Source organism: Lolium perenne, chromosome 3, assembly GCF_019359855.2.
Source record: "Lolium perenne isolate Kyuss_39 chromosome 3, Kyuss_2.0, whole genome shotgun sequence".
NCBI classification, from domain to species: Eukaryota; Viridiplantae; Streptophyta; class Magnoliopsida; order Poales; family Poaceae; genus Lolium; species Lolium perenne.
In genome coordinates this window covers 87482455-87499390 of record NC_067246.2, presented here as the reverse complement: position 1 = coordinate 87499390, position 16936 = coordinate 87482455, and positions in this window count along the sequence as shown.

Below are 16936 nucleotides of genomic sequence, written 5' to 3'. Positions count from 1 at the left end.
TAAGTGGAATTGGTAAGGGAAATTTCTACTGTTTGTGTTGATTTTATTTCTTCCTGCTGCCATAATTCATTATGGAGAGATCTTCTCTTGAGTTTTTATTCAGAAAATATGCTACTACTGCAAAGGTAGTGGATGAGGCGCCAGGTGAGGAAGAGATACCATACAAAATACCTATGAAAATTATTGAACGTGTAGTGGATAACCGTTATACAGGGGATGGAATTGTCCACCCTGGAGATCATTTACCGTTCTTACATGAATTATGCGGTTTATTCAAGTGTGCAGGTATTGCTATGGATGAAGTAAGGAAGAAATTATTCTCTATATCGCTGTCTGGTAAAGCGGCGGATTGGTATAAATTACTGGATAATGGGGATTCTCTTGAATGGAATGATATTGTGCCCCGGTTTTATTCTAAGTTCTATCCTCCAAGTGAAATTCACAAGGATCGGAATCGCATATATAATTTTTGGCCTCATGATGGAGAGAGTATTGCCCAAGCGTGGGGGAGATTGAAGTCTTTAATGCTCAAATGCCCCATTCATGAGCTTCCTGGTAATGTTATTATTGATAATTTCTATGCAAGACTTTCTTTTGAAGACAAGACCTTGCTGGATACTTCTTGTTCTGGATCATTTACGCGCAACAAAGAAGAGTTTAAAAGGGACCTTCTCAATCGGATCCAGGAAAATACTGAAGGATGGGAGAACGACAAAGATAGAGAATCAGGTATAAATTATGATTATAAATGCATTGAAACTTTTATGGATACTGATAAATTTCGTAATATGAGTGCTACTTATGGTCTCGATTCTCAAGTTGCTGCAAATCTTTATAAAGCTTTTGCCTCTCATTATGAATTGCCTAAGAAGAATTTTGATAAGTATCATGAACCGTATAAAGATAAAATTGATTCATCTATTAATAAATGCGTTGTAGTTGAAACTGTTGATCATGTTATTCCTGAAGCTTATATTGAAAAAACTCCTTTCCCTGCTAAAATGAAGGAGTACTCTTTTATAAATAGTGCGGTTCATAAAAGTGAAAAGAAACCTATAGAACCTGAAGAACAAATAAAAGTTGAACCTGCTGTTGCAATAGTTAAAGATCTTGTGACTGAAAATGTGGAGGATGGTCATATTATTTTCTGTGAAGATGCTTCTAATATTGTTTCACATCCTAATAAGTCTAAGAAAGCTAGTGTTCCTATGCTATCTGTTAGAATTGGTGATCATTGTTATTATGGTTTATGTGATATTGGTGCAAGTATTAGTGCTATTCCTTATGTGCTTTACACGGAGAATATGCACGAAATTGGTTCTTGTGAACTTGAAGATATTGATGTGGTTATTCGGCTGGCTAATAGAGAAACTATCTCTCCAATTGGTATTGTTCGAGATGTGGAAGTTCTATGCGGTAAAATTAAATATCCTGCTGACTTTTTGGTACTTGGTTCTGCTGCTAGTAAATATTGTCCTATCATTTTTGGTAGACCTTTTCTAAATACTTGTGGACCTATTATAGATTGCAAGAAAGAGAAAATTTTGACTAAATTTGCTGGTGAATCTTATGAGTTTAACTTCTCTAAATTTACCAAAACTCCTTATAAAGCTGATTTGCCTAATAATGATTTTAAAGTTGAACAGTGTGCATCTATTGTTCTTGCTCCTAATAATCCCTTGCGACAACATTTGGAGAATAGTGAGAGTGAAGTTTTTAGGGAAGAAAGAGATGAGCTTGATGAAATTTTCCTTCGTCAACCTATTCTTAAGCATGATTTACCAGTAGAAGATCTGGGTACAACACCACCACCAAAGGAAGATCCTGTCTTTGATTTAAAACCATTGCCTGATAATCTTAAATATGCTCATATTGATGATAAGAAAATATATCCTGTTATTATTAGTTCTAAGCTTTCAGAGTTTGAAGAAGAAAGGTTATTGGAAATACTGAAGAAACACCGAGGTGCTATTGGCTACACTCTTGATGACTTGAAAGGGATTTCTCCTACTATCTGCCAACACGCCATTAATATGGAAGATGATGCGAAGCCTGTTGTTGAACCTCAGCGTCGTCTAATTCCTAAGATGAAGGATGTGGTAAGAAATGAGGTATTATATATCCTATTGCTGATAGTAGATGGGTTAGTCCTGTGCATTGTGTTCCTAAGAAAGGAGGAATGACTGTTGTGCCTAATGATAATGATGAGCTCATCCCTCAAAGAGTAGTTGTAGGGTATAGAATGTGCATTGATTATCGTAAAGTTAATAAGGTTACTAAAAAAGATCATTACCCTTTGCCTTTTATTGATCAAATGTTAGAAAGGTTATCTAAAAATACTCACTTTTGTTTTCTTGATGGTTATTCTGGATTTTCACAAATTGCTGTTAAAACTAAGGATCAAGAGAAAACCACTTTCACTTGTCCCTATGGAACTTATGCTTATAGACGTATGCCTTTTGGTTTATGTAATGCTCCTGCTACTTTTCAAAGATGCATGTCTGCTATTTTTCATGGCTTTTGCGAGAGTATTGTAGAGGTATTCATGGATGATTTTTCTGTCTATGGGAATTCTTTTGATAATTGCTTATGAACCTTGATAAAGTTTTGCAGAGATGTGAAGAAACTAATCTTGTTCTTAATTGGGAGAAATGCCACTTTATGGTTAATGAAGGAATTGTATTGGGACATAAAATTTCCGAGAGAGGTATTGAAGTTGATAGAGCTAAAGTTGAAGCAATTGAGAAGATGCCCTATCCTAGGGATGTTAAAGGTATTCGTAGTGTTCTTGGTCACGCTGGGTTTTATAGGAGGTTTATTAAAGACTTCTCCAAGATTTCAAAGCCTCTTACTAATCTTCTTCAAAAAGATGTACCTTTTGTTTTTGATGATGATTGTAAGGAAGCTTTTGAAACTCTAAAGAAAGCCTTAACAACTGCTCCTATAGTTGAACCTCCTGATTGGAACTTACCATTTGAAATTATGTGTGATGCTAGTGATTTTGCTGTAGGCGCTGTTCTTGGACAGCGAGTAAATAAAAAATTGAATGTTATTCATTATGCTAGTAAAACCCTTGATGCTGCTCAAAGAAATTATGCTACTACTGAAAAAGAATTGTTAGCTGTAGTCTTTGCTTGTGATAAGTTTAGATCTTATATTGTTGATTCAAAAGTTACTATACATACTGATCATGCTGCAATTAGATACCTTATGCAAAAGAAAGATGCTAAGCCAAGACTTATTAGATGGGTGCTTCTGTTGCAAGAATTTGATTTACATATTGTAGATAGGAAAGGTGCTGATAATCCTGTTGCTGATAATTTGTCTAGATTGGAAAATATTGCTTATGATCCTGTTCCTGTTAATGATAGTTTTCCAAATGAACAATTGGCTGTAATAAAGGTGAGCTCGCGAGACAGTCCTTGGTATGCTGATTATGCTAACTTTATTGTTTCCAAGTACTTGCCTCCAACCTTTTCAGCTCAGCAAAGGAGGAAATTCTTTTATGACTTGAGGCATTATTTCTGGGATGACCCACACTTATATAAAGAAGGAGTGGATGGTATCCTGCGAAGATGTGTTCCCGAATATGAACAACAATAGATATTGAGTAAATGTCATGGTAGTGCTTATGGAGGACATCACGCCAGAGATAGAACCGCGCAAAAGGTTCTACAATCAGGTTTTTATTGGCCAACTCTCTTCAAAGATGCAAGGAAGTTTATTTTATCTTGTGATGAGTGTCAAAGGGTTGGTAATATCTCCAGACGCAATGAAATGCCTATGAATTATACTCTTGTTATTGAACCGTTCGATTGTTGGGGATTTGACTTCATGGGACCTTTTCCCTCTTCAGAAGGTAACACTCATATACTTGTTGATGTTGATTATGTTACTAAATGGGTGGAAGCCATACCTACAAAAAGTGCTGATGGTGAGACCTCTTTAAGAATGCTTTTAGATATTATTTTTCCTAGATTTGGAGTTCCTAGATATATTATGAGTGATGGAGGTTCTCATTTTATTCATGGTGGTTTTAGAAAAAACTCTTGCTAAATATGGTATTAATCATAGAATTGCTTCCGCTTATCATCCTCAAACTAGTGGGCAAGTAGAATTATCAAATAGAGAGATTAAATCTATCTTGGGAAAGACTGTTAATAAAACTAGAAAGAATTGGGCTAGTAAATTGAAGGATGCACTATGGGCTTATAGAACTGCTTATAAAAATCCCATGGGAATGTCACCTTATAAAATGGTTTATGGGAAAGCTTGTCATTTACCTTTAGAACTAGAGCACAAAGCTTATTGGGCAGTTAGAGAATTAAATAAAGATCCTAAACTTGCCGGTAATAAGAGGTTGCTGCAATTGAGTTCTCTAGATGAATGGAGAAGTGAAGCTTATGAAAATGCTAAACTCTTTAAAGAGAAAGTTAAAAAATGGCATGATAGAAGGATTATCAAAAGAGAATTTAATATTGGGGATAAAGTCCTATTGTATCGGTCTCGTCTCAGATTCTTTGCAGGGAAATTACTCTCGAAATGGGAAGGACCATATGTTGTTGAGGAGGTGTATCATTCAGGAGCAATTAAAATTAGCTCTCTCCAAGGCAATGCCACACAAGTGGTGAATGGACAAAGACTCAAGCATTATATCTCAGGTGATTCTTACAATGTAGATGTTGATGTTATTCGAGTGGAAACACCGGAGGCCTTCATCAAAGGAAAAATTGACAGTTCGCCAGAACTCGACTTTGAATAGGTAACGGTACTGGTAATGAAAAGTTCGCAATTTACTTTCAGAACAATGTTTTTGCTATTTTTGGAAAATATGAAAAATTACGAGATCGAAACGGAGTGGAGGAGACGCACGAGGGCGTGCCCCCATAGGCCGGCGCGGCCAGGCCTTGGCCCGCGCCGCCCTATGAGCTGGCCGCCTCGTCGCCCCTTTCCGACTTTGCTTCGACCTGGTACTTTCCTTATGACATACAAATTCCTGATATATAATCCCCCGGACCCCTGGAGGTCCGTATATCATTTTCTCGACGTGTTTTGTTTCGAGCTGTTTCTGCCAGGATTTGCTTCGGATCTAGAGCCATCATGTCTTCGTCGGAAACTCCAAAGGACAGCTCCTGCAAGGACGTTGGCAATTTGTACATGGAGGAGCTGAGGATGCACCCCAAAGAGTTGCTGCTTGTTGATGGAGAGCTGCAGATCAAGGATGTCCAGGGTTCTAAAGGAGAAGGAAGTTTAGAAGACAGGATGGAGAAGCTAGAACAAGAGGTCTTCAAATACAAGAAGATGGCTGAGCGTGAGGTGGACATCTTCCACAAGATTGTGTCTGAACTTATTCATGCACATGAGAAGGAGACTGCAAAACTATGGGCGACATCCTCTCACTTCACGACACCACCAACAAACTCCAAGCTCAGCTCTATGACGTTCAGAATCAGAACTGTGAGTATGAAAACAGGTTTAAACACATAAGCTATGCTGCTAGTTTCAGGATTCCCGAGACCAAGATGTTGTTTGTTGATGGAGAGCCTCTTCCTTGGAAGTCTGATGATGGGAATTCATCACCACCATCGCCGAAGGAGTAATTCATCATCGTTATTGGCATCCCCTTGGTTTGTTCCAAGCTTGGGGGAGTGCCGCGGTATCACATTATCACTACCTTTTACTTTTTACTATCAAGTAGTGTCATATCATGAGTAGGGAAGTTATCATATAAGATGGGTTGCAGTGTGGAAGTATCTCTCCTTTAGTTGATTGTCTATGTATCCCTTGGTGTGAGTTATCGTTATGGAATATTAATGAGAAGTCTTATCATTTACATATTGCACATCTTATTTTAGTTTGCAATCCTTATTACATGATTGATCTTGTTATTAGTATTGGTATCACTTTGGGAGCATTGAATAAATCTATTTGGTTTTGGCAAACTTAGCATTGGTCAATAGCAACAACACTTTGAAGTTTAAGTAGAAAAGAGAAATACATGTAGTTGTTTCATTATCTTTCTTTCTTGTTAGCTCATAGTTTATTATTCTGAAGTTAAAACTGTTTGTGCTTGCAAGGAAGATGCATGGTTGTTTCTATCACATGTATATTTGTTTGTTTCCCTCGACTCTTATGCTTGCTAATTAACCTTGCTAGCCAAAGACACATGTCTTGAGAGGGAATACTTCTCATGCATCCAAACCTTAACCCAAACCTATGTCATTTGTGTCCACCATAACTACCTATTACATGGTATTTCCTGCCATTCCAAGTAAATACTTCGTGTGCTACCTTTAAACAATTCAAAATTTACTATCTCTTATTTGTGTCAATGTTTTATAGCTCATGAGGAAGTATGTGGTGTTTTATCTTTCAATCTTGTTGGGCAACTTTCACCAATGGACTAGTGGCTTCATCCACTTATCCAATAACTTTGCAAAAAGAGCTGGCAATGGGATTCCCAGTTCCAAATAAATTAGCCTAAATAGACACTCCTCCATGGTATGTGATTGATGGACGGCACTCGAAGGATTCGGTTAGCCATGGCTTGTGTAAGCAAAGGTTGGGGGGAGTGTCATCATAATAAAACTAAAATAAAAAGGCACTCCTTCATGGTATGAGATTGTTGGCAGGCACCCGAGGATTCGGTTAGCCATGGTTTGTGAAAGAAAGGTTGGAAGGAGTGCCACACAAAATAAAAATAAAATGGGAGCCGCTCTTTGAAGGTTTGTCTGGCAAGGGGGTTAGAGTACCCTCTACCAGTCGTTGACAACAACAAACACCTCTCAAAATGTTACTTTTATTCTCTTTATATGATTTCAAAACTGAAAAAGCTCTAGCACATGATTTAATCCCTGCTTCCCTCTGCGAAAGGCCTGTCTTTTACTTTATGTTGAGTCAGTAAACCTATTTCCTTCCATCTTAAGCAAGCATTTGAGTTATTGTGATCAAACCATTATATTGTGATTTGCTTCATCATGTCTTTTATTCTTCCTTGTTTAGTACAAGTTTTATCTAAATGAATATAGCTTTGCAAGTTATCAATGATCATGATGAGATTATTATGATTGAGTATGCAAGTTGTGCCATATAAACCTTAACATGAGAGCGCTGCTCGGTAAGATAAGTATAACCTGTTAATTGTTCTCTGACCAAGAACAAAGTTTGCCATCACCAATTATGATTTCTCATGCACCTTCATTTGTGATTACCTAATACTTGTTTCAAGTTGAATTATATGAGGGAGTTGTTTACTAGAATGTCTTGTGTGAATGAATATGATGCTTCTTGTCCGTATTTTATTTATCGACTCTTCACTCCATAAACATGTGGTCCTGTTTACCGAGTTCAGTTTCATTTGGGGACAAGCGAAGTCTAAGCTTGGGGGGAGTTGATACGTCCAATTTGCATCACTATTTTATATCATAATTTGCTGTTATTCATTGATATATTTCATATTTGGAGATAATACTTATGTTATTTCATCTATTTTGCATGTTTCATGATTATTGGAGGATCGCGCACCGGAACCAGGATTCTGCTGGAAAAAGCGCCGTCAGAATGCAATATTTCAGAAGATCAACAGTTGACGGAAATTATACGAAAAATCCTATTTTTCCAGAAGACGAAGTGAGCCAGAAGGGGGAGCCGAGGGGACCCGAGGTGGGCCCACCCCATAGGCCGGCGCGGCCCAAGGCCTGGCCGCGCCGCCCTGTGAGGAGGGGGCCCACAGCCCCCTCTCGCCTCCTTTTCTTCGCGTATGCCTTCGTCCCGAAAACCTAAGCTCCAGAGGGTACCTCGCGAAGAGACACAGCCGCCTCTGCGGGGCAGAGAATACCAGAGAGAAAAGAGCTCTCCCGCAGGCTGAGATCCGCCGGGGAAATTCCCTCCCGGAGGGGGAAATCGACGCCATCGTCACCGTCATCGAGCTGGACATCATCTCCATCACCATCATCATCATCTTCATCATCATCATCACCACCGTCTCCACCGCTGCACATCGTCACCGCTGTAGCAATTTGGGTTTGATCTTGATTGTTTGATAGGGGAAACTCTCCCGGTGTTGATTTCTACTTGTTATTGATGCTATTGAGTGAAACCGTTGAACCAAGGTTTATGTTCAGATTGTTATTCATCATCATATCACCTCTGATCATGTTCCATATGATGTCTTGTGAGTAGTTCGTTTAGTTCTTGAGGACATGGGTGAAGTCTAAATGTTAGTAGTGATGTATGGTTGAGTAATATTCGATGTTATGATATTTAAGTTGTGGTGTTATTCTTCTAGTGGTGTCGTGTGAACGTCGACTACACGACACTTCACCTTTATGGGCCTAGGGGAATGCATCTTGTACTCGTTTGCCAATTGCGGGGTTGCCGGAGTGACAGAAACCTAAACCCCCGTTGGTATATCGATGCAGGAGGGATAGCAGGATCTCAGAGTTTAAGGCTGTGGTTAGATTTATCTTAATTACTTTCTTGTAGTTGCGGATGCTTGCAAGGGGTATAATCACAAGTATGTATTAGTCCTAGGAGTGGCGGTACATTAGCATAGGTTCACCCACACAACACTTATCAAAACAATGAAGATTAATTAGCCGTATGTAGCGAAAGCACTAGACTAAAATCCCGTTTGTCCTCGAGAACGTTTGGTCATTATAAGTAAACAAACCGGCTTGTCCTTTGTGCTAAAAAGTATTGGGCCACTCGCTGCAATTGTTACTCTCGCACTTTACTTACTCATACTTTATTCATCTGCAACATCAAAACCCCCTAAATACTTGTCTGTGAGCATTACAGTGAATCCTTCATCGAAACTGCTTGTCAACACCTTCTGCTCCTTGTTGGGATCGACATTCTTACTTATCGAAGATACTACGATACACCCCCTATACTTGTGGGTCATCAGCCGCCTTCGCAGAGTCTGTGATATCTGGAGAGGAGCTGCAAGGCTACAGAGTCGCAGTGGATCCGATAGAGATGCATACCACCAAGAAGCAGATCTCCGAACAAAAAACTTCGTTCAAGGCCGCGATAGAGACCAAGGAAGGAGATGCTACCAAGAAGGTCTCGGTCGGAGCCAACATGGACCCCAAATAGGAAGACGCGCTCGTCGAGTTCCTCCGCGCTAACATGGACATCTTCGCATGGCAGCCTTCTGACATGTCCGGAGTACCTAGGGAACTCGCCGAGCACTACCTCAACTTAAATCCGGGGGCTAAACCGGTGAAGCAAGCTATGCGACGCTTTGGAGATAAGAAGCGCCGCGCCATAGGAATGGAATTAGAAAAGTTACTAGAGGCAGGTTTTGTAGTAGAAGTTATCCATACTGATTGGGTCGCAAATCCTGTCCTTGTACCCAAAAAGAATTCTGAAATACTAAGAATGTGCATCGATTATTCCGGCTTGAATAAGCATTGTCCGAAGGATCCGTTTCCCCTGCCGCGCATTGACCAGGTCATTGATTCGACGGCAGGGGCGGAACTTCTGTGTTTTCTTGACGCATATTCCGGGTATCACTAGATCCAGATGAAGAAGTCCGACCAAAAGGCGACCTCGTTCATCACCCCGTTTGGCACTTACTGCTATGTTACCACGCCTTTTGGTTTGCAAACGCAGGTGCCACCTACCAACGTACGATGCAGCAGTGCCTGAAAGACCAAACCGGCCGAAACGTACACGCCTACGTCGACGACATCGCGGTCATGACCCAGAAAGGATCCGACTTGATCAGCGATCTCACAGAAACCTTCAAGAATCTCCGACGGTACAAGATGATGTTGAATCCGCTGAAGTGCGTCTTTGGCGTTCCAGCCGGAAAACTCCTGGGCTTCATTGTCTCTAACAGGGGCATTGAAGTTAACCCGGAGAAAATCAAGGCAATCCTGTGCATCAAAAGGCCAACTTGCCTCAAAGATGTGCAACGACTAACTGGTTGTGTTGCAGCAATCAGCAGGTTCGTTAGCCGTCTTGGCGAGAGGGCGCTACCCCTGTACAAGCTATTGAAAAAGACAGACAAATTTGTCTAGGACGATGCAGCGGATGCAGCACTTAAAGGGTTGAAGGAAATACTCACCTCCCCACCTATCCTAGCAGCGCCAGAAGAGTCAGAGCCCATGCTCCTTTACCTGGCAGCTACCAATAGGGTCATCAGCCTCGTCATCGTGGTGGAGCGACAGCAAGAAGGACACGAGTATGGAGTCCAAAGGCCAGTCTACTACATTAGCGAAGTCCTTACGGAATCCAAACAAAGATATCCTCACTTTCAAAAGCTAGCCTATGGAGTATTCCTAGGAAGCAGGAAGCTGAGGCACTACTTCCAGGAGCATCCAGTAACAGTCGTGAGCAAAGCTCCGCTGTCAACGATTCTCAACAACGCTTACGCAACAGGACAAACAGCAAAATGGGGCATCAAATTATCTGCCTTCGACAACAACTACAAAGCCAGGACTGCAGTCAAATCCCAGATCTTGGCAGATTTTGTCTCAGATTGGACAGAAGCTCCGGATACAAATCTAGAGCCGGAACCAGAAACATGGGTTATGCACTTCGATGGATCCAAGCAGCATCAAGGCTCGGGAGCCGGAGTCACCCTGAAAGCCCCTATCGGAGAAGAACTGCAGTATGTTCTGTAGATCCACTTCGAAGCTACAAACAACATGGCGGAATACGAGGTTCTACTACACGGTCTGCGCATCGCTAAGAAAATTGGGATCAAGCACATCATTTGTTGCGGAGATTCCGACCTGGTGGCACAACAAGTAGCCGGAACCTGGAACGGTAGAAACTCCGTCAGGGCGGCTTACAGAGACGAAGTTGACGAGATCGCCAAATGCTTCCTTGGATACGAAATCAAGTACGTCAGGAGAGACGATAACGCAGCGGCAGACATGCTATCCAAGCTCGGATCCGGTAGGAAACCAATTCCGCATGGTATTTTCCTGGAGCACCTACGGATACCTTCAGTGAAGGGCGCTAACCCGGAAAACCCAGATGTGGCAGTATCTCCGGCTAGAGAAGTAATGGCTATCATTCCCGCCTGGACACAACCTTTCCTGGACTACCTCATTGATCAAAAGTTGCCAGAGGACGAGGTCCTCGCACGACAGATCATTAGGCGAGCAAGATCCTACACAATCGTTGATGGACAGCTCTACAAACGAAGCGCAACAGGAGTTTTTCTCAAATGCGTCTCCAACCAAGATGGTATTGAAATACTCAGAGAGATCCATGCAGGGAACTGCGGGTATCATGCCGCTCCCAGGTCACTCGTTGCAAAAGCTTTTCGGCTTGGGTTTTACTGCCTCACAGCTAAAGAAGATGCTGACAAGCTGGTAAAGACCTGTCGAGGTCGCCAGTACTATGCTACTCAACCAAACGCTCCAGCCCAAGAGCTGAAGACCATACCTATCACCTGGCCGTTTGCGGTCTGGGGGCTCGATATGGTCGGGAAACTAAAGAAATCATCTCCTGGCGGTTTTGAGTACCTCCTGGTCTTTGTTGACAAGTTCAGTAAGTGGATCGAGGCAAAGCCAGTGAGAAAAACCGATGGTGCTACAGCACTAAAATTTGTCTGCAGCCTCGTGATGAGATTCGGCATCCCACACAGCATAATCACAGATAATGCCACAAACTTCGCACAGGGAGAATTGAAGGATTATTGTGATGAAGTAGGGATTCGGCTTGACCTTGCCTCTATGGCCCATCCACAATCCAATGGTCATGTCGAAAGGGCCAACGGCGTCATATTATCAGGAATTAAACTACGCCTTGAAGAACCGATGTGACGCGCAGCTGGAGCTTGGGCTGATGAGTTAGATTCTGTCTTGTGGAGTTTACGAACTACCCCTAACAGGTCAACCGGATTCACTCTGTTATTCCTGGTATACAGATCCGAAGCCGTGCTCCCCTCCGATATCATCCACGATTCCCCACAAGTTTCTGCATATACTGAAGAAACTTCTGACGAGGCCAGACAGCTATCTGTGGACCTGATAGAAGAAGCTCGGAATTTAGCTGACCAACGCTCCACCATATACCAGCAGAAACTCCGACGCTATCATAGCCGTCGAGTTCGGAATCGCTCTTTCATGGCCGGAGACTTGGTCCTCCGCCTTCGTCAGGTGAAAGACCATAAGTTGCAATCTCCATGGGAAGGACCCTTTGTCGTTAGCAAAGTGCTTCACACTGGATCATACTACCTTGTTGATTTCCGGGAGTTAAAAGACGGACCTGCTAATTGGCACCGGAAACGCAAGAGAGAGGATCCGGACGACATATACGAAGAAACAGATCGCCCTTGGAACATTGCACAGCTACGTCCTTTACACACTTAGCAAAAAAAATTCCAAGTTACATAATCTGTAATAGTTATACATGATCAATGAAATAAAGCATTTGGTTCACTCTTTGAGTCTTTACCTTTTTACTTGTTCATTCTTAGATCGTGTATGTTTTCCAACTAAAATCGCAGAGCTGGATATTTCCGCCTAGGCGTGTATGAAAGTTATGATTTTAAAAAATCGTCCTTTTAGGACGTAAGCTTAAGTCTTCTGGAGGAAATATTTTCTGCTGCAAACTCATGGATTCCTAGTAGCGATTTCCGGTACCTTGGCTGGGGGCTTGTTTCCGCGGTTATTGACGGATTGCCATTGGGCTTCGTCGCTGCTGGCGAGCGTTTCCGGTTAAAGGTCTTCCGGCTCGCGGAAGGTCAAATGAGTAAGCCAGAAAAAATAGAAACCAGCACTTGCTTTCATATAAACGAAACATGCAAATAAAATTAACGGATAGTAGGATAAGTTCTTTCAGCCCATGCATACGTGTTTCGTCCCTAACTACTTAAGAATTTAAAGTTATATTACAAACCCTCTCGGGGCCAAAATGATGCATTGTTTTCTCTTCTTTCCGCAGGACTAAGTTTTTTTACTTCTCCTTAGCCGGAGAAGTTTCCACATTATCGTCAGCCTTCGGAGCATCTTGTTCTTCACCTTTGGCTGGCGAGGATACATCTTCATCATCGTTTGCTCCCTCGTCCTGAGCCGGAGATGCAGCAGAAGCTTGGTCCTTGGAACCTGTCCAGGTGTACTGGCTCCCGGATTGAACAGGGCGGGACTCTGCCTCGCGCTTCTTGTGGAGCTCTGCTTCAAGGGGCTCATCAGCTGGAAGAACCACCTTGTCATAAAACTCATCATGACAAATTCTCCGGGCGATGCGGGTGTCGTAGCCGCTAACTGCGTCCAGAAGTGCGTTAACATCCGCACCCGGAGGAACTCCAGCAGTCACTCTGTCAATATCCAGATCCGGGTTATGCGCCAAGCACATGGCCAAGGACATGGCAGCTGCGCCTCGAGCCGATGACGCCTGCAGATCCACCACCAACTCCGGCAAAACGTCCATCCTCTTGATAAGCTTGCGCACATCGCAGGTTCGGCTCTTCTTGATGGATAAGTTGTGACAGATTTTCCGGGAGGCGGAGATGAGATCCTTGCAATCCTCTCCGGCGAGCTGAAGCAGATCATCGCGCGGGAATTGGCTCCGACGTTCTTCGTTATATCCAAGCGGATCTGGAGGACGCAATTTTCGATAAGTACAACAAATTAAGCGCAACATATGCATTACTCTATGAGCTTCGAGGACATACCCATGAAGTCGGAGTTCAGCAGATCCCAGCATTGTTCTGTTGTCTCCATGTACTTCCGGAGTCCGCCCAGTTCTTTTTGCTGCTGCTTGATGGTTTCGTTGTCAGTTTTCCTCTTGAGCTGGAATTTACCCTCCTTTCGGATGAGCTCCGAGCTTTTCTCCGCCTCTGCAAGCTTTGACTCAAGATCTTACTGGGAGAAGCGCAGAGCTTCAAGCTCGGAGGAGGCGGCGGCAAGAGAGGTGGATGCACCTATTCAAGATAAATCAAGTTCAATTTGTAGTTCGGACTATGTATTATTTGACGCTAATTCGGAAACCAACCTTGGGCGTCTGATAGTTTCTTCTTCAAATCCGCATTCTCCTCTTTGAAATGCTGGATTTTCTCCGCCTCGCTTAGGGTAACGCGGCGTTGCAGAGCAATATTCTTGTGAAGCTCATAGTGCAGAGCCTGCTGTTCCTGTAAGGTACAAACAGAGCAGGAGTGAATTCCCGATTTTTTATAAGTACGTCTCTCTGAAGCATTATTGCCAGAAATATTTCCGCCATAATGCTTGGGGGCTACTGCGACACTTTTTCACACAAAATATTCTTCAGTTTAAGTTTTGTTCTAAGTATTTAGGTGCTAACTATTAACTAGTTTCCGCCTACATACTTGAGGGCTACTGGGGAATACCTTCCGCTTGTAGAGGAGCTTGTCAAGGAAGTGGCCGGTTTCCTTCTTAAAGTCCGGAATCTCCGATGATTCGGCGTCAGGCTTGCCCCAGGCATTATCCAGCATAGAGTTGAGCAGATCTTGTTCAACCTCCCACTTTTCCGCTTCAGTTAGCTTGTTGAAGAACTTGGTGGCATATGCTTTGGGGGTGGAGGTAAGATCGGCCGGATCTCCAAAATTCTTCGGAAAAAACGACCATGTCACTTGCCATAGCCTCAGCTTTCCCCGAGGAATTAACTTCCGCACCTTCTCGGCTGTGAGCTTCATCTTCAGGAGCTGGGCCTTTGCCTCCGGAGCTTTTGCCGCCCACCTTCTCGCTGCTAACCGGAATTACTTCCGGTGCAATTGATGTGGCAGGAGCGGGAGATTGCTCCGTCTGAGGGGGAATTTGATCCTCCTGAGGAGGAGACGGCTGGGGAGCGGCGTGTGAAGTACTTGGTGGAGCTGGTGTTGCGGGACCAACGGCAGGCTATTTCTTCATGTACTTAGTGATGGGTTCTTGCACGTTGGTCCGCGTGGCGGTGGTTCTCGGATTCCTACAAGAAGGCAAAGGAAACATATAAGTAACAAAGCTTACCACGATAAAAGACGCACGGTACTCGGAAACTTACGTCGTGCCCGGAATGTTGGGACGCGAGCGTTTTCCTACTATCGCCAGCAGTTTGAGACGCTCACGCTCCGCCTTCCTGGAATCGAGCGGAGGCGGCTTGGTCACCTTGGGCTTCTTGGCGGAGGCCTCGCCGCTAGCTCTGGCTTCTGAGCCGGAAGCTTTGGCGCGGGGACGCTTCGAAGGTCGAGGGGCAGCCTTTCGGGGTGCTCGCTCCTCTTCCTCCTCAGGGTCCTCCGGATCCTCCTCCGCCGCGTCACCGCTGATAGGGACTCGAAGAATGTTGCATAGATCTTCCTCCGCTAAAGTGTCAAGCTGAGAGGAAAGTTCAAGAGTAAGTTAGAATGTTTCAAAAATATGAGAAGTTGAAGAATATGACAAATGAGCAAGTGCTTACCGGAGGACACTGGTTGTTTGTGTTGATGTCCTTAATCAGTTCCGGGAATGGTTGGCCTCAGCCGATCTTCACGAGCGTATTGAATCTCCTCTTGAGGGAGTCCGCCGGAAGATCATGGCGCGTTACTCGAAGAAGATCGTCCGCTCCGGTGTACTCGCACATTAAACGTGCGTTGTATCGAAGAGCCTGGATCCTCCGAGAAAACCAGCTGAGGGTCAGCTGAGCTCCGGTCAGCCCGTCGTGGACTAACCAAGATATTCTCCGCGCGGCCTTCTCCAAAATTGGAGTTTGGGCGAGTGTAGGAATGAAGCTCCAGCTTGCGAGTTCTTCCAGAGGTTGATTCTTGAACTTGGGCAGTCCTTCATGGACGTTTTGTCAACACCCGGATTTTTAAGTCCGAATGCCTATTATGTCATACATCGCAATCCCAGGAAATTGTTGTTGCGAGGCATAATAGTTAAGTATCACAGTCATCATTCATTACAAACCATAATGTCTTACAACTTGGAATCACTTGATCCATATTACACAAATAGTTGATCTAATGATCAACGAACAAACACAAGTTCATAGCGGAAGCGTAAGATACAAGGACTCTCTAGTCCACAGGCCAACGCTTGACGTTAGAAGCTCCTAGTTGTGGTAGACGTCCTGCGGATCGTCATCCTCGTACTGCTGCTCGGCTTCATATTCTGGCCATTTGAATAGCCAGGGACAAAGCCGTGAGTACTTTAAGTACTCGCAATCTAATACTAAAGTATGTGCTAACATTGCTATTGAAAGTGTTCTAAGCTCTAAGGTTGTTTGCATAAAGCCAATTTTATTTGAATAAACATTTTTGTAAACAACTCCTCATGTGTTAACTAACTCAAGTGGGAACGTTAGTGTCATTCCCACAACTCAGTTGTGATTCAAAATGTAAAGTCACCGTTCAAGTTCAAGTTCAAAAACACTAGTGACAAGGATATAAATTCTGATGACGGAAACAGTATGGCCTTTCCAAATGTCCATATCCGCGGACGCGGCTATTCGAATAGTTCTACACTCTGCAGAGGTTGCACACTTGTGCCACAACATTTGATTACATCCGTCAGGGATAAAACCCCGAATAATCGTAACTCAGTACGCGGATCATCAACCGTTAACCTTTCACTTACACACCCTAGTATAGGCACCTCTCCCCATGAGCTTGGCCTCCCGGTGAAAACCAACTGTTAACCCGGGAACTGCACAGGGCTTGGCCGTACAATTCACCTCAATTCACATCATTTCTCAACAACGGAGGCAGCCTCAAGCATAACCCCTATGATGTGTGTTCAGAGGGAACCCATACTAAGACACATAAATTTCCAGCTAAGCCTTACCCATAATCAGGTATTGTGGGGGTACTTAATATTGGTAAGGTATCGCACCCAACTCAATCATTAGTTTTTAGCCCAAGATCACCAAGTCAAATTCAGTGTCACATTCACCTTCAAAATCTTTCAATGGAAATGACTCATCATTCCAAGGTTTTCACCATCATCAATTCATAGACACATATTCCCATCTAGAGTAGTCATTTTTAATTTAGCACTAGCAT